Here is a 25,721-nt window from a genome sequence, read left to right as displayed (position 1 = left end):
TCTGCAGATTGCTTGCAGAGGCTCATGAAAGAACTCTGCTTCATGATGTGTGTATGCATCTTTGAGATGAGGACATCCGACAGTACTCTGCCAGAAGGATGTTATGTGGCCATTGGAGAAAAGGGGATCTTGGATTCATGGGACTATGTTAAAGGTTCTCCTAAGTAGTAGCTACATGAAAAGAGATTCAAAAGATCATATCTCAAGAGTATAGCCAAGTTACACTTAAAAGTAGCAGCTTCTACGCCAACTGACTGACCCTACCTGGAACCTCCTGCAGTCCTAACAAACTCAGCTGGAGTCTCCTTTATCTCAAGAGTATATCCAAGTTACACTTAAAAGTAGCAGCTTCTAGGCAAACTGACTGAACCTACCTGGAACTGTATGTCCTGCCTAAACAGTTAAATACTGTGGTTGCCACCTGTACTGGTTCTCCTGTGCTGGCTAGGCTCTTACACATCTCTGAACTGCTCCCCCTTCCCTCCATTCTAACCTGCCATCATACCCTTCAATAGTTCTCCTAACTAGCTTACTCTCTATCAGCTATCTGACTGCTGTACCCCCCCCCCTTTTCCTATACTCTCTAGTCTCTCCTACTGTGAACTAAATGCTACTATCTCTTCTGTGCTGCCTTTGGCTTCTGTAGTCCAAGTTTTCTACCCTCTCATTTTTTTAATATACTCTGGATATTTCTCCCAGACCTCTTCCTCCCTCCTCCTCCTCTCTTTGCTCTCATAGCTGCTAAACTTGTTTGCCAATCTGCCCATTACTCTAATTGTTTTTCTTGAGAGTATTCCTCTGTGGGTGCAGACCTGCTCCATTTGCCCTCGCTATGCTCAGGCTCACTTTGCTCCCCGACACTATGCCCATTCCCACCCACCCCCACATCAATTACCTTTATACTACCCCATCCCTCCCTTTCCTGTCTGTTCACCCAATCATACACAACTTCCTGCCAGCAACCTAAGTCCAGCCCCTCACCTTCCTACCTTGCTTTACCTCACATCCAACCCTACCCAGCTCAACACATTATACAATTTCTAACACTATACAATCTTCTATATTCATATCCTAAAATAGAATTTCTTATCTTAACTACTATACTTTTCTTCTTTTTCTGTACTCTAACATCCTATCATTCCAACCTCTCCCATCCACATATGTTACGCCGCCTTCAGCTCCTATGACACAGCATATATAACTCACTCTTTCAGTATCTCCCCATCTCTCTTCAATGTCTCCATAACCTGCCATCACAAACTATTCATATTTCAAAACCATAGTTACTCCTTCAAGTGTAAACCAGAACACTACCTTCACCTATTACCTTACTCACCTTTTACTCTACTTGCAAAAACCTGCTCTGCTCAGGTGACATCCACCCAAACCCTGGAACCATCTCCTCTACTCACAATCACTCTCCACTCAGTTCTTCCTCTATAGCCTCTTCTACTCATAATGACAACCATCCCCATCTTTATACTCAAACTGCATCTGCACAGAAACATCTGTCTATTTACTTTTTAAATATTCGAAACCTAACAAAATCACTGAATTTCATACTTGGTTAGCTCACACACCCCTAACATTCTTTCTCCATCTGAAACTTGGTTAAAGCCACATAGCTCTAACAAAGAAATTCTCCCACCTGGTTAGAACATTTACTGCTCAGACAGATTCCCAAAAAAGGGGGAGATGTAGCTTTCCTTTACTCAGATGGCCTGAACCTCACACCTATCTCCATCCCTATGCTCAACTTTAACCCAGCTGAACATATCATCCTAAACTACCACCTAAACCCACAAAAAAAAATTGCTATTGCTTCCATTCATATCCCCCATGATAATAATATACCCACCCTAGAAAATATTCTGTATTGGTTCAGCCACAACATAGACTATGAAACCCTTATCCTAGGAGATGTTAACATGGATTGGTCAAAACTACAAACTGACTCCCCCAACTCAATATCAACCTACATGGTTTCCATTAATTTATAACATCCCCCACCTGCTTCCATACAAACGTATCATCCAGCTCCACCATCAACTGGATTCTTACTAACTCTCCTCACTTTTACCATAGCCCCACTACCCAACCCAACAGCTTATGTGATCATCTCCCCACCTCCATTCTATGGCACTCAACCCACTCACACAAACCTCACCACTATAGAGACTGTCGCAAGCTCTCCAACTTTAACAACTCATTATTTAACTCCATACTGTCTAGCTTCGATTGGTCCATCCTTAGACACATCCCTCTCAATGACGCAGTCAACAAGTTCAACAGCATCTTTCTCAACACTCTGAACTCCCTTGCTCCCTCCATAAAAATTTGAATCAAAACAAACTATGTTCCTTGGCTCTCTAAGGATACTCAATCACTTATGCATAAAAAAGATAACACCTGGAAAGCTTGGCAAAAAACTAAAGAACTCCCTCTACTTAATAAATACAGAGAACTACATAACTTAGTAAAAAACTAGTCAATAAAGACAAAAAATCCTACAATAACTCTGCTCAACTCCTTAACAAATTCAGTCCCAGTATATTTTGGTCTAACTAACAAAATCCTATCTCCTGGCTGCCCTGCTAACTCCTCACCATACTCTGACAAATCTCCTCTGGAAACCGCTACTGTCCTCCATAAACACTTTATTGACACAATCCCAAACCTCACCCTACCCAACTCCAACATAACTACTACACCTACCCCGCCTGACACTCATAAACAATACCTCTTCTCTTTTCAACCTGTATCTACTTCATACATTAAATCACTTCTGCTGAAACTTAAACCATGCTCTCCCTCTACTGACAACCTCCCTCCTACATTTCTCAGACTTGCTGCTGAATCCATAGCCTATACCATATCTATTCTTATTAATAGATCTATCCAAAAAGCTACAGTCCCTGCCATCTGGAAATCCTTCTTCACAATCCCCCTCCATAAAGGTGGCAACTCAACTGACCCTTCTAACTATCGTCCCATTGCCATTCTAACCCCCTCTCTAAAATACTCAATAAATCTATTCACTCACAGATTCTAAACTATCTCCTCCAGAATAACCTTCCCACTCCCTTTCAACATGCATTCCTGCCTAATCACAGCACTCCTATCTTTCACTCACACCATAGCTGAAGCTCTAGAAAACAATCAACTCATATCCTGTCTCTTCATTGACCTTTCCAAAGCTTTTGCCACTGTCTCTCACTCCATTCTGCTTACTAAACTTGCTAACCTTAATCTATCCTCTACCTCCCTTGCTTGGTTCTCCAGCTACCTCTCTGGTAGGCAGCAATCAGTTAAGTGGCTCTCTTTCTGCTCTCCCTATATCTCAGTCCCAATTGGAGTTCCACAAGGCTCCATTTTGGGCCCTCTTCTGTTTAACATCTTCACAAATGAACTGTATACATCTTGTACAAAATCTTCCCTCATCCAATATGCAGATGACTTAACATTCATATCTATCTCCAACAATATCACTGAACTCCATACCCTCTCCCAACAGTCCTTCCTAGCCACGAAAAAGTGGTTATCTGATAATCTGATTCTTAACCTTAAAAAGACCAAACTATTCCTTTCCCGATCTGTCTCCCACCATAAATCTACTTTTTTTATTACATCCTCTAACAATACAATTATTAAATCTGAACCCCACACAAAACTCTAAGTTGCCATCATTGATGACAAACTTAAATTCAACCTACATCTACTACAATGTATAAAAAAACACACCAACAACTTGGCATGCTATATTGTAACAGAAAATTTCTAACATCTAATACAAGACTCACCATGGCTCAGGCTTTCCTCCTTCCCTCTCTTCTCTATGCTGCCCCAGTCCTAACCAATATTCAGTCCACAACCATGAACAAACTTCAACAAACCTATCACAAAATTGCTAGATTCATTACAAACTCCCCGTATAATTCTCATCACTGCCATGCCCTTAATTCTCTACAATGACTTGAATTCCCACAACTACTGCTGCTATCACAATTTCAAGTTATACACTCTGTGCTATACAGATCATCTTCCTGTCCAGCTCTCTCATCACTGGTCACCACTTATTCCCCTTCAAGGACCCTCCGAACCTCTAACCAGCAACGTTTGACTGTCAATCAACCAAAGAAAAATGTAGGCAAACTTCTTTATGAATGCTCTATAGCCCTAGCCTGGAACAAACTTCCCTTAAACATACGTTTCATTATACACCCTTCACACTTTAAAAAGGAGCTCATACTTTATTTACTAAATAACAAAACCTGCCTCTGCATTAATCCAACTTAACCCCCCAACCCAGCTGGAGTATTTAGCTTCCTCACCCTTTGCACTTAGTAAACAATTTCTAGTTTACTAACTATCCAATGTATATAACTGAATGTTTTCTGAAATTTCATGCTGTTGTTGATCTTTTATAATTTGTAGATATGTCCCATTGTAAAATTGTAAACTATGTCATTGCTTTTCTTAATTTAAAAGTTTTGTTTTTCTTTTATCTACTGTTAATTTTACTGTAACCGGAGCTTTTCTCCTCGGGTCTCCACTGAAAATGGGCTTTTGGCCCAGCTGGACCAACCCAGTTAACAAATGTCAATAAATAAATAAATGTACCTCCAACCACAAACATAGCAATTGACTGGGTCTGATTTGAGCATTAAACTTGTGTAGCCATAGAAGATGGGTACCATACAATGCACACTAACACCACCACATGTGTCTGACTTTAACACTGTCATGATGCACTTTTCACAGGATGATAACATCTTTGTATGCTGAGAAGTAGATGTTGGGAAGTGTGTCTGACATGGGTGTAGAGTCACATCTCTGTGTAAAATTGCCACAAAAATATTATTTGAATGAACACACACTCAAGTTAATTGCTGTCAGTTTAGAACCCCTAACTCTGTAATTACAGATGCTGGAGAAATCAGTACTCGATGTTAGTGCCACAGCATAGGTTTGACTTAGATATTTTCAGAGTGCAGTTTATAGAAAATGACAATATAAGTGTATATTAATAAGAAGGTGTTTGGAGGAGTGGCTGACATAGCTGTGAACTCACAAGCCATTCTAAAATTGTCACCAGACTGATTGATGAATAAACACACAAAAGTTGACTGTAGTAAGAAAAGAAACTCCTTCCTAACTATCTGCAAAACACAGCATTTAACACAAGTGCCACAGCACAAGTCTGGCTTTCATAATGTCAGATAACACTTTATAGCTGATGGTGTCAGTAGTGTCTGGTGAGAAGAAAATGGTACTAGGAGTGTCTCACAAGGCTGTTCTAAAATGGTCTCCAGAAAGTGAACTAACTGAACTCCGACACACACAGATATTGACTGTATTGAGACTACACCCCTATTTAATTATCTTCAGAATACAGTACTTAACAGAAGTGCCACAGAGGTCTGGTTTTCATAGCGCCAGATAATTTATAGCTGATGACATCAACGGTGGCTGGTAAGAAGATGGTAGTAGAAGTGTCTCAAATGGTTTTCTAAAATTGTCTCCAGAATGTGAACTAACTGAACCCACATCCACACCACAGTGAGACTAGAACCCCCTACCTAACTAACTACAGAATGCAGTACTTAAAGTAAGCACTACAGCACAAGTCTGACTTTCATCATTTCAGACACTTCATAGCTGATGACATCAGCAGTGTATGTTTAGGAGATGATGTTGGGAGGTCTTTTTGAAATGGGCGTGTAGGTATGTACAACTGTAAAAAGTACTGTTAGGATACAGACTCATACTTTTCTGACTCTGCAAAAACATACGTTGACTGAAGTGGGATCAGAATCCCTACCTATGGCACAAGTCTGACTTTTACACTGTTGCAGAACACTTTATAGCAGATGCCATTATCACTGCATGTTTAGAAGAAGATGTTGGAGGGTATGTATGAAATGGCTGTGTAGGCATTTATGATTGTAAAAATGTTTGTTCTCAGTGGGACTGGATTGCTGACAGTAGGATGCAGACTCATGCTCTTCTGACTATGCACACCCACACATCAGTTGACTTCAGTGAGATTAAAAGTCCTACCTAATTAGTTATACCAAATAGAGAACATAGTAATGCAAGTTCCATGGTACAAGTCTGACTTTTAAACTGTTGCTGGTCACTTTATAGAAGATGGCATAATCATTGTATGTTTGGGAGAAGATATTGGGAGACCTATACGAAATGGCTGTGTATGTGTGTACGACTGTAAACATTTTTGTTCTTCATGACACTTAATTGCTAACAGTATGATTAAGACACATGCTCTTCTGACTACACACAAACAGACTTACCCATGCATACTTACAGATATACACACAATGTGGCTGTTGTGGTAAGTTAACCACCACCTAACTATTTTGTTTCCATCTGCAGAACAGAGTAGTTAATATCTGTGCCATCCCCAAAGTATGCTTTTCCTTGTCATAGTGGTCTTTATATATGATTCCATCATCATTATATAATGTGGGTAACATATCCTGTTATGAGAGTGGTGTGCAAAGTGTGGATTTTGTACTTCCTGTTGTGTTTCCAACATGCAGGTATACTTTAAAAGACAGCTTCTCAAACTAGATGCAATAAGATGTCAGGAATGCATGTGGCAGAACTGAAACATATGCACCTGTTTCTCAATATGTTGTGTACATTACTCACTTATAATAACACACACACACACACACACACACACACACACACACACACACACACACACACACACACACACACACACACACACGCATGCACGCACACACACACACACACACACACACACACACACACACACTTTGTGATCAGCATGGATGCAGCTGTAGATGTACGTGTTCATATTTGTGATGAATTAATGTCTACATTAAGACATGTATAAGACAGTCTGAATGTCTGTTGTCAGTATAAAGCTTTCGATGATGCAACAATTTAGTTTTCCTATTTATTTTTGTAGGGTAGTTGATATTTGGGAACTATTACTGACACATCCATTTTCAAGTGCAGAGCACATGGGATTCTCAGTAAATATGTGTTCAGTCACTAACAAGTCCATTTCATTTGTTTGTATTTTTACATGGATTTTAATGGGATGAAGACTAAATGGCCAAGTGGTACATGCTAATCACCTCTTTCCATAATCCACTGATAAGCAACTGGTTTGTATGACCGATGACAAAGTGTTTCCACATGCTATAGTCACATTTAATAAATACAACTTGAACTTGAGAATTACTTATTTATATATGCTATGGTAGAACTAGCCAACAGATACTATGGTGTCCATATTGTAGTTTATATTGGAAATGTGTCATAACTTTTATTATATTAAGGACTGTTGCTATTGCCTGCCCAGTTTGAGCAGGTTTAAGCCACAAGCAAATGTGGTTCTCTACTTGAATAGGAAATTAGTAATATTTCTATTGATTCGCCTTCCTTCATGCAAACACCCTAAGTGGCAAGGTGTAGCCATCAGCACTATGGACAGTACTGAATGTAAGAAATACCCCTGCTGCCTAGCTTTCCCTGTGGCAACAGGTATAATAGCAGTAAGCTCATGTTTTGAGTACAAATGACACAGGGTTGAAATCCAACTCAATCTAATTTTTTTACACATGTTGTCAGGATGGCATTACATAAGTAAATATGATCATTTCTGCTTGTGAGAGGCAATAACTATAGTGAACTACTGTATAAAATGAAAATCAGTCAATTGACTTATGTCAACAGTACTCATACAGATTTGCATTTTTATACATTCAGCAGTCTAAATGAATGTTAGAGTAAATGCTTCATAGTACTGCCTTTAATATGATGTAATTGTGTGTTCCTTTAGTGCAGTGAGGTTAAGCAGCATTGCACTGTGGTAACCTCACTATTCCATAGGTCATAAATAGCCATTCACCATCACTCAGCATTAGTGTGAGATGCCAAACGCCACTGAAATGCAGAAGACAAAAAGGGAAGGGCTTTATTAGGGGAAATTTCTGCCATGTGCACGATGCGTGTGTGATTCCATCTTTTGACTAGCTTAAAGGTGTGAAAATGGTGTAGATAGGAAATGGTGAAATAGGGGGCAAGCAGGATGAAGAATAAAGGGGAAGCAATATTGGAATTTGCAGGAGGGAATTAAGAAAGAACCATAGCAATCCACTTCTTCAACAGTGTAATATGAACATGTATATAAAATCAGATGAATATGGACGGTCACCACAACATAGATGGGTGACAACAAAGAAATCATGTTTGTGGAACATATGCCAAGTTATTTTTATTTAATTTCAGTAAGAGAGAAATGTTGGGAAGGGAAGTAGTTATGTCAGAGTCAGGTAAGTAAGGTAGATGAGGAAGTGGCTCAAACAGGACAGACAAGGTAGAAACACAGATGGTGAGGGACACAAAAGGTTGGTTAACACCATGATTGGGGGTAGGGAGGGGACAATGGAGGCCCATGCCCATCAAGCATGGGGACAGTGAGAAAATAGTCCTCACCCTCATAACTTGCTGTTCCCTTCCTCAGCTTCCTATTGGAGTGCTTGATGTTTTTGTTTTCTCAGAATTCCAGCTAGCATCTTCTCCCTACAGCTGAGGTGTGCACCAATGGTACATTCTATGACCTCACACACCATAATTGGCAGCTCCTGGTGGGTGAGAAAATGCCCACCTCTACCAATACTCCTAAAGGGTACCACTACAGCAGCTTCTGGAGAAATGCTACCTGATGTTGAGGGCCCAGGTACAACAGGGGCTGCTGTGGCAGCATTGTCAGATTGCATCAAAGATATGCTGGGCATTGGTGTGGCAGCCATTGGAGGGGTGGCAGGCTGAGCCATACTGGCTGGCCTACCTCCCTGTCCTGGAAATCATTTTATCAGTTGTCAGTAAATTATGACATCAAAACAGTGTGATCACACATATAAAAATAAAAAAGAGAGATACGGGGTGGGGAAAAGGTTAAAAAAGATAATTAGAACCATCATATGTCACATACAAAAATTACTACAATAAAAATATATTTTTACTTTTACATTAACTATATTTTTAAAAATCCAAAACAGGACTGAAAATTATTCCATATAATCCATGAAATATGCATACATTGCACATATGTCTTTAAAAATAATACAGATTGTTAACAATATGGCATTTATGTCAGTTTTGTTGAAATTATTTAATATATTATTTGTATGTATTTTTAACTTGTGTGATTTGAACCCACAACATTTGAATGCTCTTTTACAGTCATCTCCTACAATTACATTAAGCTACAGAATGAAGCATGAATGCATGTTACAGTTAACTCATTCACTCTCTGGAGCAGCTCAGGAAAAGCTGCCTGCTTAATTCCACCATAGGAACAACAGTGCAGCCTGAGCTCATTTTCAGAAAATCCATTTGTAAAACCATACAGAAAACAAATGTTCATAACTCTTTAACTATAAGAGCTAGACTAAAAATGTAAACACGAAAGTTGTTCTGCAGACGCTGACCTTTCCAACAGTGTAAATGCTGATAGTGTATATCAAAGTTATTATTAAATATTTGGCAAGGAATGCTGATATTGTGCATATTTTTTTACCTTTTTGGAAAAACAAAGCCCAATATCTTGGTCAATGTACCATGCAGACCCATACAATTTGAATATAATTTGTTAATATGAATGCCAGCTTTAAAATGATACCTTAACCATTACTGTGTGATGTTCCTTTCTTGAGATATTCACAGAAATATGATTAATATATTATTTTTCATAATTGATACATAAACAAAGCATAATATCTCATCACTTGTAACAGACAGAACCTACATATCAGTGTAGAAGTTGTGCATCTGAATGTCAGCTTCAAAATGATGCATCATTTGTGTGATCACCATGCTCCTTGTAAAAATATGGGCATAATAATGAAAAGTATTGTAAATGTATAATTTTCATTATCGTACTAGACTAAACAAACTGTGATATCTGTACATGTGTAGAGTGCACAGGCATAGTTCTTTTACCATGTTGTAAGGAGTAACAATGTCTTCAAAATGAGGTATTACTTGGCACACCGACATGCTCCCTTGCAAAGTTATTTACCAAAATATGAAAAAAAAATCATAATTTCCATAACCTAATTCCAAACAAACTTTGATATCTGCCTATGAGTACAACATACAGGCACCATTCTTTTACCATGTTAGAACTATAAATAATCTTTTCAAAATGAGGTATTACTTAACACATTCAGATGCTCCCTTGCAAAGTTATTTACCAAAATATGAAAAAAATCATAAGTTCCATAACCTAAGTTCAAAGCAAACTTTGATATCTGCACATGAATACAACATACAGGCACCATTCTTTTACCATGTTAGAACTATCAGTATTGTCTTCAAAATGAGGTATTACTTAGCACATTCAGATGCTCCCTTGCAAGTTATTTACCAAAATATGAAAACAAATCATAATTTCCATAACCTATGTCCGAAACAAACATTGATGTCTGCACATGTGTACAACATACAGGCCCAATTCTTTTACCATGTTAGAAATATAAATAATATTTTCAAAATGACGTATTGCTTAGCACATTCAGATGCTCCCTTGCAAAGTTATTTAGCAAAATATGAAAAAAAAAATCATAATTTCCATAACCTAAGTCCGAAATAAACTTTGATATCTGCACATGTGTCAAACATACAGGCACAATTATTTTACCATGTTAGAACCAGAAATACTGTCTTCAAAATGAGATATTACTTGGCACATTCAGATGCTCCCTTTCAAAGTTATTTACCAAAATATGAAAAAAATCATAATTTCCATAACCATAAGTGCCAAACAAATTTTGATATCTGCACGTGTCAAACATACAGGCACAATTCTTTTACCATGCTAGAACCAGCAATGCTGTCTTCAAAATGTGATATTACTTGGCACATTCAGATGCTCCCTTTCAAAGTTATTTACCAAAATATGAAAAAAATCATAATTTCCATAACCGTAAGTAACAAACAAACTTTGATATCTGCACATGTGTCAAACATACAGGCACAATTATTTTACCATGTTGGAACCAGCAATACTTTCTTCAAAATGAGATATTACTTGGCACATTCAGATGCTCCCTGCAAAGTTATTTACCAAAAGATGAAAAAAAATCATAATTTCCATAAGAGTCGTTTGCCAAGCTCAGAGAAATGAATTTTACACAACACATTTCATAATAGTGTTATACTTACTATATTAGTCCAAATTGGTCATGGGTGTTTTCCATTCTTCTCACAAGCTGCATGTTAGTAATCTTGCATGGCTCTCCTCACGCCATTGTGGAGGGTGGTCATGAACAATGCAATGCCCTCCTCAGTTAGGTGAATGCCATCCATTCTGAACAGGTGATGCTGAAGACAGAAGACAGTCTTACCTTATCTGAAATAAAGCATGGGTGGACACTGATAAGGGTGCACAGTCAGGGCACATGTAAAGAGAAAAAGCAGGGTAAGGACCACCACTCCACTAATATGCCAAGGACAGGCATGGGGCTCCAGATGTTGGTTATCTGTAGTGTCCCATATACATATATATATATATATATATATATATATATATATATATATATAGGTATGTTGTTGTTGTGTCCGGTCCGCTAATGATTGGCAGTCGATTTTTACGTGCCGAGTCACCAGCCCTGATGCACAACCTTCAACGAAGGTACACCCATTCACGCATGCTATATATATATATATATATATATATATATATATATATATATATATATATATCTATATATTGGGTAGCACTGGTTTCTAATATTCATGAAAGATGGTGCTTGGGGGCATATTTTACAGTTCAGTAAAGTAAACAGATTCATGGTCATAAAGTCCTGTTTTGATTTGGCAGTCCTACATCCCCTGCTAATACTAGAAAGCTTTATTTCTATTTTGAGCATGAGGATATTTCTCTTTGCATACCAGTTACAGCATTTTAGCTCACCTTCTTGCTTTGTGGGTTACACACACTAATATCTATCGATTATATATATATATATATATATATATATATATATATATATATATACAAAATAAGGGGTTTCAGATGCTAGGTAGCTGATGAAGAATGGAGGTGGTGCCTTATTTGATTAATTCAGTAGTGAAGGGATAAATAGCATACTTAGAAAGTATTTTTATGTTGCCAACATGGTGGCTTGCAATGACTACAAGCTGAGAAAAAAACACAATCTGGCTTGTGCATTCATCAATGTGATAACGAGTTGTACCTGTGTGAATAACAGTGACAGCTCCTGATAGTTTTACCTGAAAAGTGATAATGACTCAGTGCTATATTGTAACTGACTTATTGCTAAGGTGATAATGACCCGCCTTTCATTACTGCAAAGGTATGCATGCTCAGACACAGGTGATAATTGCTGCACATAACCTGTTGAGTAGGTACTCATTATATCACCTTGTGTAGCTGTTATGTAATACAGTAATTCAGTAAAATAGTATAACACTTAGCCCTTCCTCCCACCTAAGTTGCACACATTACTGACAAAGGCCAGAAAAATTCCCAAAATATAACATAGCTCCATGCAGGTAGTAGTCAGCAAGTAATAACCTGGGTAACCTTTAGGCAAAACTAAATCATTCAGAATATCTGGAGCAATTGTTTATTTCTTGTGATGGTAAGAATGGACAGCCTGTGTCAAAACAGATAATTTTCAAATGGGTGCCCAAGACTATTACCTTTTGTTATAAACACAATAAATCTATTCCAGTCAGGGCGAAGGCCCTCTCTCCAAAATGCATAGAGGAAGTTGAGGTTCTGTTACAGGGTTGGATTCTAGAAAGACAAGTTATGTTTTGCTCTATATGCTTCTATGCTCTTTGATAGATAGCTTATGAGAGATGCTATGGAAAGCAAATAAACCAGCAGTTCAAGGTATGGAATTTGGTTAGAAATGTGAATGTCTGCAGTTCAGCATAGTCACAGTTCAGCAAGCAAACTGTAAACATTTTAATATCTCCATCCATACCTTTCAACTGTACCTCATTTAACCAAATTGAGCTCAGTCTTTAATACCTCCTAAAACCTTTAAGTTTGGAAAAAAAGTGGTATGTTACACTTTTGAAAATAATGACAGTTCACATTCTCATATTCTCAGTGTCATATAGTGGTCCCTCTGCAGAACTATCACATAAATCATGTCCAAGTAATCAAGCATAACATCCAATGATGGAGTTACGTCCCAATACTTATGTAAGAAATTGTCCTCAAGAACAGTAATAACAAATATGAACTCTGCACTGACTCCTGAAGGTCCGGGTTCCATCCTGTATGGATCCCCTATAAATTATTTTTTTAATATATAATAAAAATCACAAAGTAGCCTTCTCTAGTATTAATCTGGTAAATGCATAATTTTTCTGTCTCCCTCACAGTCTCGATCACACAGTAAGCCAACCAGAAAATATACTAATTTCCATACATTCCATACATTACTCGGGAAAAGTGAATTTGACTTTGCGTTTCAACAATAATAAATAGCAAACACTGAGAGTGAGGTCTCCATAAGCAAATTGAAACTCACATTCATTGAAATCCACACTCAAAGAAAATGCATTTGGCCAGTGGCGGATAAAGATTACCTTTGGGCTGTTTTCAAATCATAGGCCCCTTGCACATGAAACATACATATGTTCTTTAATACACCTTCTTGACTGTATTAAATTATATTCCTTGTGTAATACAGCACACTTGTTAGAGTGCATGTTAAATTTATTGTTTTGAACATTTTGCAGTAATCAATGAAACAAAATGCACGAACCAATAATGACAAAACTGCCCAATTCAGAACATTTCTATCATACGTCTACTCAAACTTCTACAATCCACCACTATCAGTAAATATGCACAATCTCTGCAGAAGTAAAGTCATCTAAATAATTCCACATTAAAAAGAGATCTGTAACTAACAAAGAGGTTGCTGCTAGCAAACAACTTTATATTTCTTTGTTTCATCTACAAATAAAGTGCCTGTTGTTCTTGAGGAATAAATAGCCTATGTAATGTTACATTAAAAAAATTATAAGCTAGTAATATTGCAATAGGGAATAGATGGCAAACTGATAAGGTTCATAGTTACTAGGTATCTCCACCAAAGAGGACATTTTTAGGACTGCATCATTCACCCCCTTTTAAAAGTACAACACAGTACAGTAATCTATCTATATACTAGACACATCTGAGCTAGAATCACAACAGTGGAAGCAAGGCAGAGAAGCCAGTGCTGGATGGGATGCCAGCCCATATCAGGACATGCAGTCACACACATACACATGGAATGAAGATGTGTTGCTGACTTAGAACATGACAGATAGTAGGCACAAGTGTCATCTGCATTCCAGCTGAAAAATTAGCTTCATCACAGTTATCAGGGAGAAAACACCATCTGTAGTTTTGCAAAGGATCCTTTGCATGCAGCACTTTCATATCTTTCATATCTCTAAGAATGATAAGCCTGTTGCAAATCCAGACAGGCTGTGCAGTTTCTACTGACATCTTTCATTCCATTCAAAAGAAAGCACACCTACACCAAACCTAACAACTCAAATTAGTTAAAGGGCTGATAATCTACTGTATGATAACATAAAGTCACTGAGCAGCTGCTTTATTATTAATAAGTATCTAAATAAATATAATTAAATCCAAATATCTATTTAACAGTGATATTTCTATATTATCCTCTTATTGCTGCCCTATTAATTGGAATCCAAGCTGCTTCAGCCAGTATAGTCATTACATTTAATATGTATGGAGCTCCCAGACAAATCTTATACATGTACCACTTTTTAAAAAAAGGAAAATACACAGTATTAGTATCTTTCTCTTTGACTTATTCTTGGAAAAAAGGTCCATCCTAGCTAAAATGTTTCTTTTCAATAGCCAGATCTCTGCAACTGATGTGCAAAGTTCAGCCAAACTTGCATCTAAAATGCATACACACGCCAAGGATGCGATGCTGCGAGAAATATATCATGCTGGAGAGGCGATTATACAAATCTCAGACCAGACTCACATTGGTAACTACAGTATACCTTACTTATAATTTTTCTCTTTCAGAAGCTTCTTTCTTAGTGGATTTGGATTAGTGTGGAAATAGATGCAACCGTTGTTAGCTAGAATTTTTAGGAAGCTACGAGGAGCTGTGTTTAGTGCTCAGTGGTGAGAAGCTGCATCTGGTGCTCACTGAATAGTAGCCAGTGTGCTGCAGTTTCAAACCCTCATACATGTGAAAGCCACTGTTTTATTCACTTTGCAATCCCTGACCTGGTCCTGTTTCCTTTGCAGGATGAACTCAGGCTGAGGAAAAAAAACTCTTATTGGTAGGCAGACGTGGAAAAAGCAATCAGCATTTCTAGTGGATTCATGACTTAGGATAAAAGGGTGTTCTCTGCAATGCATTATATGCACCACAGTTCTACGGAATATATACTGCAGCTGCAGTGTGCATTGCCTATTTGGGATAGTGCATCTGATACTAGCATGTGTAATTACTGCCATTACTACAAGCTGTTGGGCCAAATAGTTGCAAACTCCGTATCTGTCGGAGCTCCTAGAAGAGCCAAATAACTTTGACTCAGACACATATATAAAATGTTAAGGCGATGCCAATTTAAAGATAATCTTTCCTGGACACCTAATTAATGGACCTTAATTGTATACATTGTACCGTTGTATGCGTTTGTTTTATACATTCTACATTGATATGTTCACATCACCTGTATATACATGTGTACAAGCAGTATACTCGCTACGAGCAAGCAATAAATACAAACTTGTCTGAGAAATACAGCACCAGTAAATCAATATGAACCAAACTTGTCTACGACTAAACAATAAATGCAAACTTGAGTCTTAAGCAGTGAACTAGCTATGAGCAATGAATGCAAACTTGTCTGTTGTCTCAGAGCAATACAGCATCAGTAAATCCATCAATGCAAACTTGTCTCATGGGAAAATAGTATGCACAGCATCAGAGTCCGAGCAATACAATCTTGTTAATCTTGTAGTGAACTCTCCCAATGTAATAAAAATGTTTCTAATCACCAGAATTGGGATTCCGCTAAAACGTACATTTGAGAAGGCTTCAGCTAACCCAACACACCCACACACACACACACACACACACACACACACACACACACACACACACACACACACACACACACACACACTTCAGTACAAATTACACAGCCATTAATCAAGCAGATCGTACATACAATGAAATACAGAAGAAATGTAAAGCTCAACTGCAAGGGATTTTAGGGCACATTTCTCCCGAGATAGCACTTCCAGTGACAAACTCACCTCTAATTGATAAAAAGAGTCCGTTGCAGGCTGCAGCTGTACTTTGGTTGATTTTCTTCTTCTTGCAAGATTGTGGCAGTTTTGCTTTTACTCCACAGAAAAAAAAAATGTCAGACAGATGGAAGACGATGTTCTGTCCAAGTAAATAGCAGGATCCAGTAGCATTCAAGTCTGGAAATATCAGAAAATGAAAGGGGATTGCTACTGCTGAACCCACTATTTATTTGGGCAGATCAATGAAAAGTTAGACTGGGGGGTGGAGGTGTTATGCAAACGGCAGCTTGACATGAATAATCTGATTGGCTGCCACTGCTCGCTCCTTGTAAAACATACAGAGTCGGCTGACTAAGATTACTTGATTATACTGCCGTTTTTCTTAAAAAAGTTAAATATGAACACTATGTAGTTCCACAACTAAAAATAAGCTGAGATAGTGTGTGAAAAAGTTCAGGTATTTTACAACTTATTTTTTTAACATTGGAGATGCAATCTCCTGTAAAGTTAGATGCGCTTGTGGAAGGGACTCGGCTGTAAGTGCATACAATTCCAATCTTCTCACAGTGCACTCGGAGGTAAGCACAGAGGCGCTGTGAGAAGGTACTCGGGGTTAATGAGTTAACATATGCGTGTTTAATTTTCTAGTGCTGTAATAAAGAAGCAGTACTTGAAATAAGATAATTGTTAGTTTGTCCTGTATACATACTCCTTCCTTCTCTCAGTCTTTCTAGTCTCCCTGTTCGCTGAAATCTCTTGGATAAAATAAAGAGGAGAGAAAAAGAGAAGAGCATTATGCATACCAGTCTTCCCCATCTCCAGCTTTGCATATAATTTAAAGTATCTTTATCTGTATACTTACAGAAACATAGGATGTCAGCAGTCCTAAACTCATCCAGCTACTGGTTGTGTTGTTCCTACTTGCACCTTTTCAGGCCATTGTAATGGTGCCTGCATTGCTCTCCAGGGTGTGGAATGTCAGTCACATTAGAGACAGACTTGACTAGACTGCTCCAAGCCTTTGATATATACTGAGACATGGTATAGTGTCCCTGCAGCAGCCTACAGCTGTTGTATTTTATGAGGAGTGCAATGAAAATTCTGGACTTCTCTACACCCTATCTTTGAGCACTAAATTGGACACTTTTCTTCCTAGCTCCTGCCATATCTGCACAAGTCATCCAACAACAGTTAAGTCATTTGTGCTGTATAAATATCCCTTGCTTTCTAAGCATTCAGAATCCATCTCCCTTTTCACTGAACTCTCTTGGGCATCTATAAAATAAAGAGGAGAGAAAAAGAGAAGAGTATTATGCATATCAGTATTGGCTATCTCCAGCTTTGTATATAATTTAATGTATCGTTGTCTGTATACTTACAAAACTGTGGGATGTCAGCAGTCCTAGTTAAATACAGCCACTGATTGAGTTGTTCCAGCTTGCACCTTTTCAGGTTGTTTTAGTGGTGCCTGCACTGCACCCCAGTGCTTGGGACCCCAGTCGCACTGGAGACAGCCTTGGTTAGACGGTTCCAAACCTCTGATTTATATTTAGACCTAGGATAGTCTCCCTGCAGCAGCCTACATCTGTGGTGCTTTATGAGGAGTGCAATGAAAATTCAGAACTCCTCCACACCCCATCTTTGAGCCCTAAATTGGGCACCTTCCTTCCTAACTCCTGACATGTCCGCACAGGTAATCCAACAACAGTTAAAACTGTTTTCCTACCAATTCATGATATTGTGTTTTATGGCTAGTGCACAAACCAACACAGCCATGCAAACTACTGTTCAGTGGAGAGCAACATTTCCAAACAGAGAGGAAGGCAGTTTATGAAATAAGAAGGGTAATGTGACCATTGGCATTAATGTTTGAGTTGTATGCTGCTGTAGCTGTTAGATGGCTTAAATTTTCAGGCATGTCCCGGGGGGGGGGGGGGCTATAAATTTATGACTTGCTACATTTTTTGTGTGGCTTTACACATGGATGAAAATAATTTGTACAATGTGAGATTCAAACCTATGTAAAATAGAAAATGCATATTCTTCCACATAGGTGTTTTTCCTTCTTGCAAACAAGAAGTTTTTGCCAGACAGATTAAAGACTGAGTGATTAATCATGTGTGTGTATGACCTGACAAGGTCCTGGTTTATGCATCCCTGTGTGTGATTCAGGAGTAATGTGTGACAATATTGTAGAAATGCATATACCTGTATTACTTGCATGAAAGATTTCTAAGTTCTGGGTCAGACCACACAATACAGTCAGTTTTTCAGCTAGACTTATGTTATGTGAGTTGTGTATATAACTATCATTGAAGTATGAAGTCCATCCCAGGGCAGAAAAGATGCCTTTAATTACAGAAACATAATTGCCAAGCTCCTCTCAGTCACACTTATAATTTTTATGATTTCCACTGCTATGCATAGTTATTCTTCAGTATAGTTATCTTTATATTGTTATTTTAAAAAAATGAGTGGAACAGCATTAGAAATTTGGAGTGGGCTAGACTCGAACCCTGGCTCACCTCCTATATTGCGGCCACAAATATTTGCCACAGGGAATTCTAGGCAACAGGTGTATTTTTTACACAAATTGACATTGAGGACATGTTTATCAGACATGATCTTTAGTTATATATAAACATTAAAGACACATTAAAGAGCTGAGTAGTTAACCGACAATGTGTATGACACAAATGTTCAGAAAATACAATTTTAGTTGTCGAACCATAATTGTTCTGATATCCACTGTTGCACATATAATATATATGATATCATATGTATACTCAATCAACCTGCTATGCATAGTTATTTTTGTGTATAATTATTTTTATATTGTTAATTTTTATCGAAATTACAGTGGATCAGGATTAAAAAACTTTGAGTTTGCAGCATTAGAACCCTGGTTTACTTGTATTGGGGCCATTATCTTATACCTACTTCAACAGGGAGAGCTAGACAACAGGTGTATTTTCTACATTCATTACTGTACACGAGTGCTGATTGCCAAGCAACTCCACTTAGGGTCTTTTTGAAACTGACAATGTTTTCTTTTTGTCTGCAGGTGTTGTGGAACTGCAGGTATTGAGTGTGCATACTGACCACCTTGCAATGCCGCTTAGTGTGTTTGCACAATGGAAGATGAATAACAATGTATCTTTTTTGGCTGAGGCATTATTCTGTATTTGTGCGCAGGTGAACAATGCACAAATGAGACAGCCAAAGCCCTAATACAAAGTATTATTGTAAAATATGTTTACTAATTTTTATCGTTGAAAGAATGATGTGGGACTTGAACCACGATTTACACATTCTTCATGCTTTATCATGTTTACCAGGTATGCTACATACAGTGGAAGGTTGGGCACTGGGCTGGCAACTCACACACCATAAAACTCTACTGCCAATCATGAGCGGACAGGTGATCCGCTGTAGCGACCTCTAACCGGGAAAAGCCGAAAGAAGAAGATCATAGAAGCATCCTCCATTCATTTTAAAATATATATACATTTTACCTTATTTGTGCAAAGCTGCCCACCATGCAAATATCAATATTTAAAAAAAAATACAAAATTCATTTTAACGTATGTTAAAGATTTTGACAAAACTCTGAAGCTATACTATCATACTAATGAATCTACAAAACACACTAGAAGTGTCTTATTTCACTTTGCCATAGAAACATCTTTGCAGCAGGAAAGCAAATTGTGCATGCAATCAATTCCCATTTGCTCCACCATATTTACAAGACATATACACTTGTACATTCTCATTTTTTTGTACATATGTGGCTTACATATTTAAAGCAATGATTGATCACACAGCCATTTATGGCTATGTTTGTGCCAATGTAGCTCTGTCTTCTCTTTGTATTTTTTTCATTCTTCTCTTATCTATGCTGTGCTCTCAGATATGCAATCTATAGTGTATTTTGTATCATTGGCCTTTAAATGAATTATAAAAATGCATGACAGTGAAAAACATTTTTCAGCAAAGGCAGGAGAGTTTGGCTATTAGTGAACAAACATTATAAATGTGTGCTGTTTAGTTCCATTTAAAATCTTGCTTCGATAATTTGTAAGTGTATCCTGAGTGACACCCAATGCAGGCAAGTAAGTTAGTCTGAACTACTATTGTGTCTCCCTTCTCCCTCCCTCAAATCATTCACAGTTGCAATCAATTAGCAAGTAACAAGGAGGTGGTGCCTACCCTATGCTTACACCTGCTACATGAAGTCAAAAGTTATTGAGCAATTCTAGTGAGTTCACACCTCATTTGCATCTTCACCATGCTCAGAGGCCTAAACTACACTATAAAAAGGTAACTGTGTACTATGAAACTTGTAGTTGAGGAGACATGTGTATTTGGAGAAAAGCGAAGCTTGCTATTCCTTTTGATTTATCTGCAGAGAAAGTTTCTAATTTTGCTAATGTATGATTCTATTTTTCAAGTACATTCTAGATTTTGTAACTCATTACAAAGCAAATTTTTATATATATATATATATATATATATATATATATATATATATATATATATATATATCATCATCTTCTTCCGGCTGTTCCTGTTAGGGGTCGCCACAGCGGATCACCTGTTTCCATTTCTTCCTGTCCTCTGCATCTTGCTCTGTCACACCAACCACCTGCATGTCCTCTCTGACCACATCCATAAACCTTATCTTAGGCCTTCCTCTTTTCCTGTTACCTGGTAGCTTCATCCTTAGCATCTTTTTCCCAATATACTCAGCATCCCTCCTCAGCACATGTCCAAACCAACGTAATCTTGCCTCTCTGGCTTTGTCTCCAAACCTTCCAACCTGGGTTGACCCTCTAATATACTTATTCCTAATCCTGTCCACCCTCGTCACACCCAGTGCAAATCTTAACATCTTTAACTCTGCCACATCCAGCTCAAACTCCTGCCTTTTTGTCAATGCTACTGTCTCCAACCCATATAACATAGCTGGTCTCACTACCCTCTTGTAGACCTTCCCTTTCACTCTTACAGGTACTCGTCTGTCACAAATCACTCCTGACACTCTTCTCCACCCACTCCATCCTGCCTGTACACTCTTCTTCACCTGTCTTCCACACTCACCGTTACTCTGAACTATTGACCCCAAGTATTTAAACTCATCCACCTTCGCCACCTCTACTCCTTGCATCCTCACCATTCCTCTATCCTCCCTCTCATTCACACACATATATTCTGTCTTAGTCCTGCTGACCTTCATTCCTCTTCTCTCTAGAGCATATCTCCATCTCTCCAGGGTGTCCTCCACCTGTTCCCTACTCTCACTACAGATCACAATGCCATCTGCAAACATCATTGTCCATGGGGACTCCTGTCTGATCTCGTCTGTCAACCTGTCCATCACCATTGCAAATAAAAAAGGGCTCAGAGCTGATCCTTGATGTAACCCCACCTCCAACTTAAATGCATCCGTCACTCCCACCGTAGACCTCACCGCTGTCACACTACCCTTGTACATATCCTGTACCACTCTTACATACTTCTCTGACACTCCTGACTTCCTCATACAATACCACAACTCCTCTCTAGGCACCCTGTCATAGGCTTTCTCTAAGTCTACAAAAACACAATGCAACTCCTTCTGACATTCTCTGTACTTCTCCATCAACAGTCTCAGAGCAAACTTCACATCTGTAGTGCTCTTTCCCAGCATGAAACCATACTGCTGTTCACTAATCATCACGTCCCTTCTTAACCTAGCTTCCACTACTCTTTCCCATAACTTCATGCTGTGACTGATCAATTTAATCCCTCTGTAGTTACTACAGCTCTGCACATCACCCTTATTCTTAAAAAATCGGTACCAAAACACTTTTTCTCCATTCCTCAGGCATCCTCTCACTTTCTAAGATTTCATTAAACAATCTGGTTAAAAACTCCACTGCCATTTCACCTAAACACCTCCATGCTTTCTTAGGTATATCATCTGGGCCAACAGCCTTTCCATTCTTCATTCTCTTCATAGCTACCCTTACTTCCTCCTTGCTGATCCATTGTACTTCATGATTCACTATCCCTACATCATCCAACCTTCTCTCCCTCTCATTCTCTTCATTCATCACCCCTCAAACTACTCTTTCCATCTCCTCAACACACTCTCTTCGCTTGTGAGTATGTTTCCCTCATTATCCTTTATTACCTTTACCTGCTGCACATCTTTCCTCGCTTGGTCCCTCTGTCTAGCCAATCAGTACAGGTCCTTTTCTCCCTCCTTAGTGTCCAACCTTTCATACAACTCATCATATGCCTTATCCTTAGCCTTCGCCACTTCTCTCTTTGCCATGCACCTCTTCTCCTTATACTCCTGTCTACTTTCTTCATCTCTCTGATAATCCCACTTCTTCTTTGCCAACCTCTTTGCCTGTATACTCTTCTGTACTTCCTCATTCCACCACCATGTATCCTTGTTGTCCTTCCTCTGTCCAGATGTGATACCAAGCACCTTTCTAGCTGTCTCCCTTACTAACTCTGCTGTAGTTACCCAGCTATTTGGTAACTCTTCACTGCCATCCGGTGCCTGTCTTAACTCATCCCTGAACTCCATCTCACAATTACCCTTTTTCAATTTCCACCATTTGATCCTTGGTGCTGCCATCACACTCCTCCTCTTCTTGATCACCAATGTCATCCTACAAACCACCATTGTATGCTGCCTAACTACACTTTCTCTGGTCACCACTTTACAGTCTCCAATCTCCTTCAAACTGGCCCTCCCACATAAGATATAATCCACCTGTGTGCATCTTCCTCCACTCTTGTATGTCACCCTATGCTCCTCCCTCTTGTTAAAATACGTATTCACCACAGCCATGTCCATCCTTTTAGCAAAATCCACTACCATCTGACCTTCTGCATTCCTTTGTTTAACACCATACCTACCCATCACTTCCTCATCCCCTCTGTTCCCTTCAACAATATGCCCATTGAAATGTGCTCCAATCACCACTCTCTCAACCTTAGGTACAGTCATCACCACTTCATCCAATTCACTCCAAAAATTTTCTATCTCATCCATTGCACACCCAACTTGTGGAGAATATGCACTAACAACATTCATCATTACACCATCAATTTCCAGCTTCATAAACATCACTCTATCCAACAATCTCTTCACCTCCAAAACACTCTTCGCATACTCTTCCTTCAGAATAACTCCTACGCCATTTCTCCTCCCATCCACACCATGATAAAACAATTTGAACCCACCCCAGATACACCTAGCCTTACTCCCCTTCCATCTGGTCTCTTGCACGCACAATATATCCACCTTCCTTCTGTCCATCATATCAGCTAGCTCTCTCCCTATACCAGTCATACTGCCAACATTCAAAGTTCTGACCCTCACTACCACAGTCCTAGCCTTTCTCCTTTCTTCCTGCCTTCAACCATGCCTACCATGTCTTCTCCTCCTTCGGCCAACAGTATACAGCAGAAAATGGAAATTTTATCTGTATGCACTTCTTATCATTCACTGTTGGTATAGTCATTTTTGGTAGACATTTTCATTTTTCAGACAAGTTATTGACATTCATCGCAAGTGTTATAATTAAAATTATTTTACTATCTTCTATGTATTTTAGGAAAATGTAATGAACACATCAATGACACAGGGTGTTATGCTTCTATGATGGGCAAGAGACACCTCCAGGGGAGTGCTGGGCACAGTTTGAGGAGAATGGAAATCATATAAAATTGAATTTTCTGTTGTGAATGTGTAGACATTGTGAGAGATGTGTTGAAGGCATATATAGCAATTGAATTATGTGATATTACCTGGTTTGTACAAACATTCATTTGCTTGTTGTTTTGAGGTTGGGGAGACACGTACCGTTTGCATGCTGCAACAACTAAAGAGTGTTTCAAGTATTTTTATCTTGAAAATGTGTAGTCATCCTGTTATTTCAATGGGAAACAATGCATTACTAAAGTGGTATTCCTTGGTTTGGCTCAAACATTGGTTTGTGTGTAAGTGTGATGTGGTACAACCACATAACCATCAATTTTAATAATTGAATTGTGTGTCTCCAGTGCTTAATGTTGAGAAATATGTGTATATAAGTAGGAATCTAGTTGTGATATTTATGTGTTGTATCCTTCTCTGTTTTATGTCACCGATGCATACAAATGTATGTAAATCCCCTTTCAGTGACTCTGAAAATGATGTAATAGTGCAAGCATGCATGCATCATGGTGCTTTTCTGCTTGAGAGAGAACATGGGGATATGGCTGCCAGAATGCAGATTTTCAACAACATCAATTCAGTGAGGGGTCACACCAAGGCTTAAGATCAGGTGTGTCATACTGCCACTGATATGATTTCATCAGCCCAGAGGACAGCAGCTGCAATTGCCCACGAAGAACTGGCTATGGGGGGGGGGGGGGCACTGACACCAAATGATGAGTTCCTGTCCACTGTTAGAGATCCAGATAACTCAGTGGCAACTCCACACCAACATATGATTGATATTGGTGCGGATGTGTCTGATTTTGTTTTTTATGAACCTATTGATAAATTAATAGACTTCATGACACACTTGTTCATTACACATTGGCTGTGGATGGACGCATCAGCCAAGTTTCAGTTAAAACTATTGTTAATGGACATATAGGCAAAAGTGTGTATTCACTGTCCCCCTGTGTTATTTCAATTGTGATGCTTAATTTCCATCCTTACTTTGCTTCATTTCTTCCAGGACCATCCTTCATACCAAGTGTGGAGTCATCTGCATATAGTAAGCCAAATATTTTTCTTTGATTATTGATGACCATTTGTCAGATATATGTAATTATCTGTATGTGTAAAGTGGGCATAATGAGTGTGTGTATTGCTGTAACATCTATGACAGTGGGACCACTCTTAGTTTATCATACAAATTGTTTTAAATATTTGGTGTAGCATTCATTTTATTCATGTGTCTGTTGCTTATTATCAGAGGTGATCCTGACAGTTGAAGTGTAGGAATCTTACCACCTTATGTCAGAGTATCAGCAGACTCTGATGATGATGATGATGATGCTGGCCAAACAGGGAAACAGTCAGGGATGCCGATGATGAATCTGACATTGAGGTTGACATTTAGCCAACTCTTTTGTTTCCCTCAAACAAACTCAGTAGGCCTATGCATATCTATTCCCCTGAGCCCTCAGATATTGGATAGGTGGAGGGTGAGAAACTTGATCAAGGTAGTGTGGTTACTGCGGCTTCAGTGCTGTTTCACTTTGGCTCTAGCCAAAGTGTCGGTGATATGATACACAGGATGGTTGATAGGGGTGCTCAGCTGAGGCCTGCTATCCTCCCTCCACTTGATCCTGATGTGTTATTACATGACAGTCAGTG

This window comes from Protopterus annectens, chromosome 1.part0 (assembly GCF_019279795.1).
Source record: "Protopterus annectens isolate FY-2018-M chromosome 1.part0, PAN1.0, whole genome shotgun sequence".
Taxonomy (NCBI): Eukaryota; Metazoa; Chordata; order Ceratodontiformes; family Protopteridae; genus Protopterus; species Protopterus annectens.
This window is presented reverse-complemented; position numbering follows the sequence as displayed.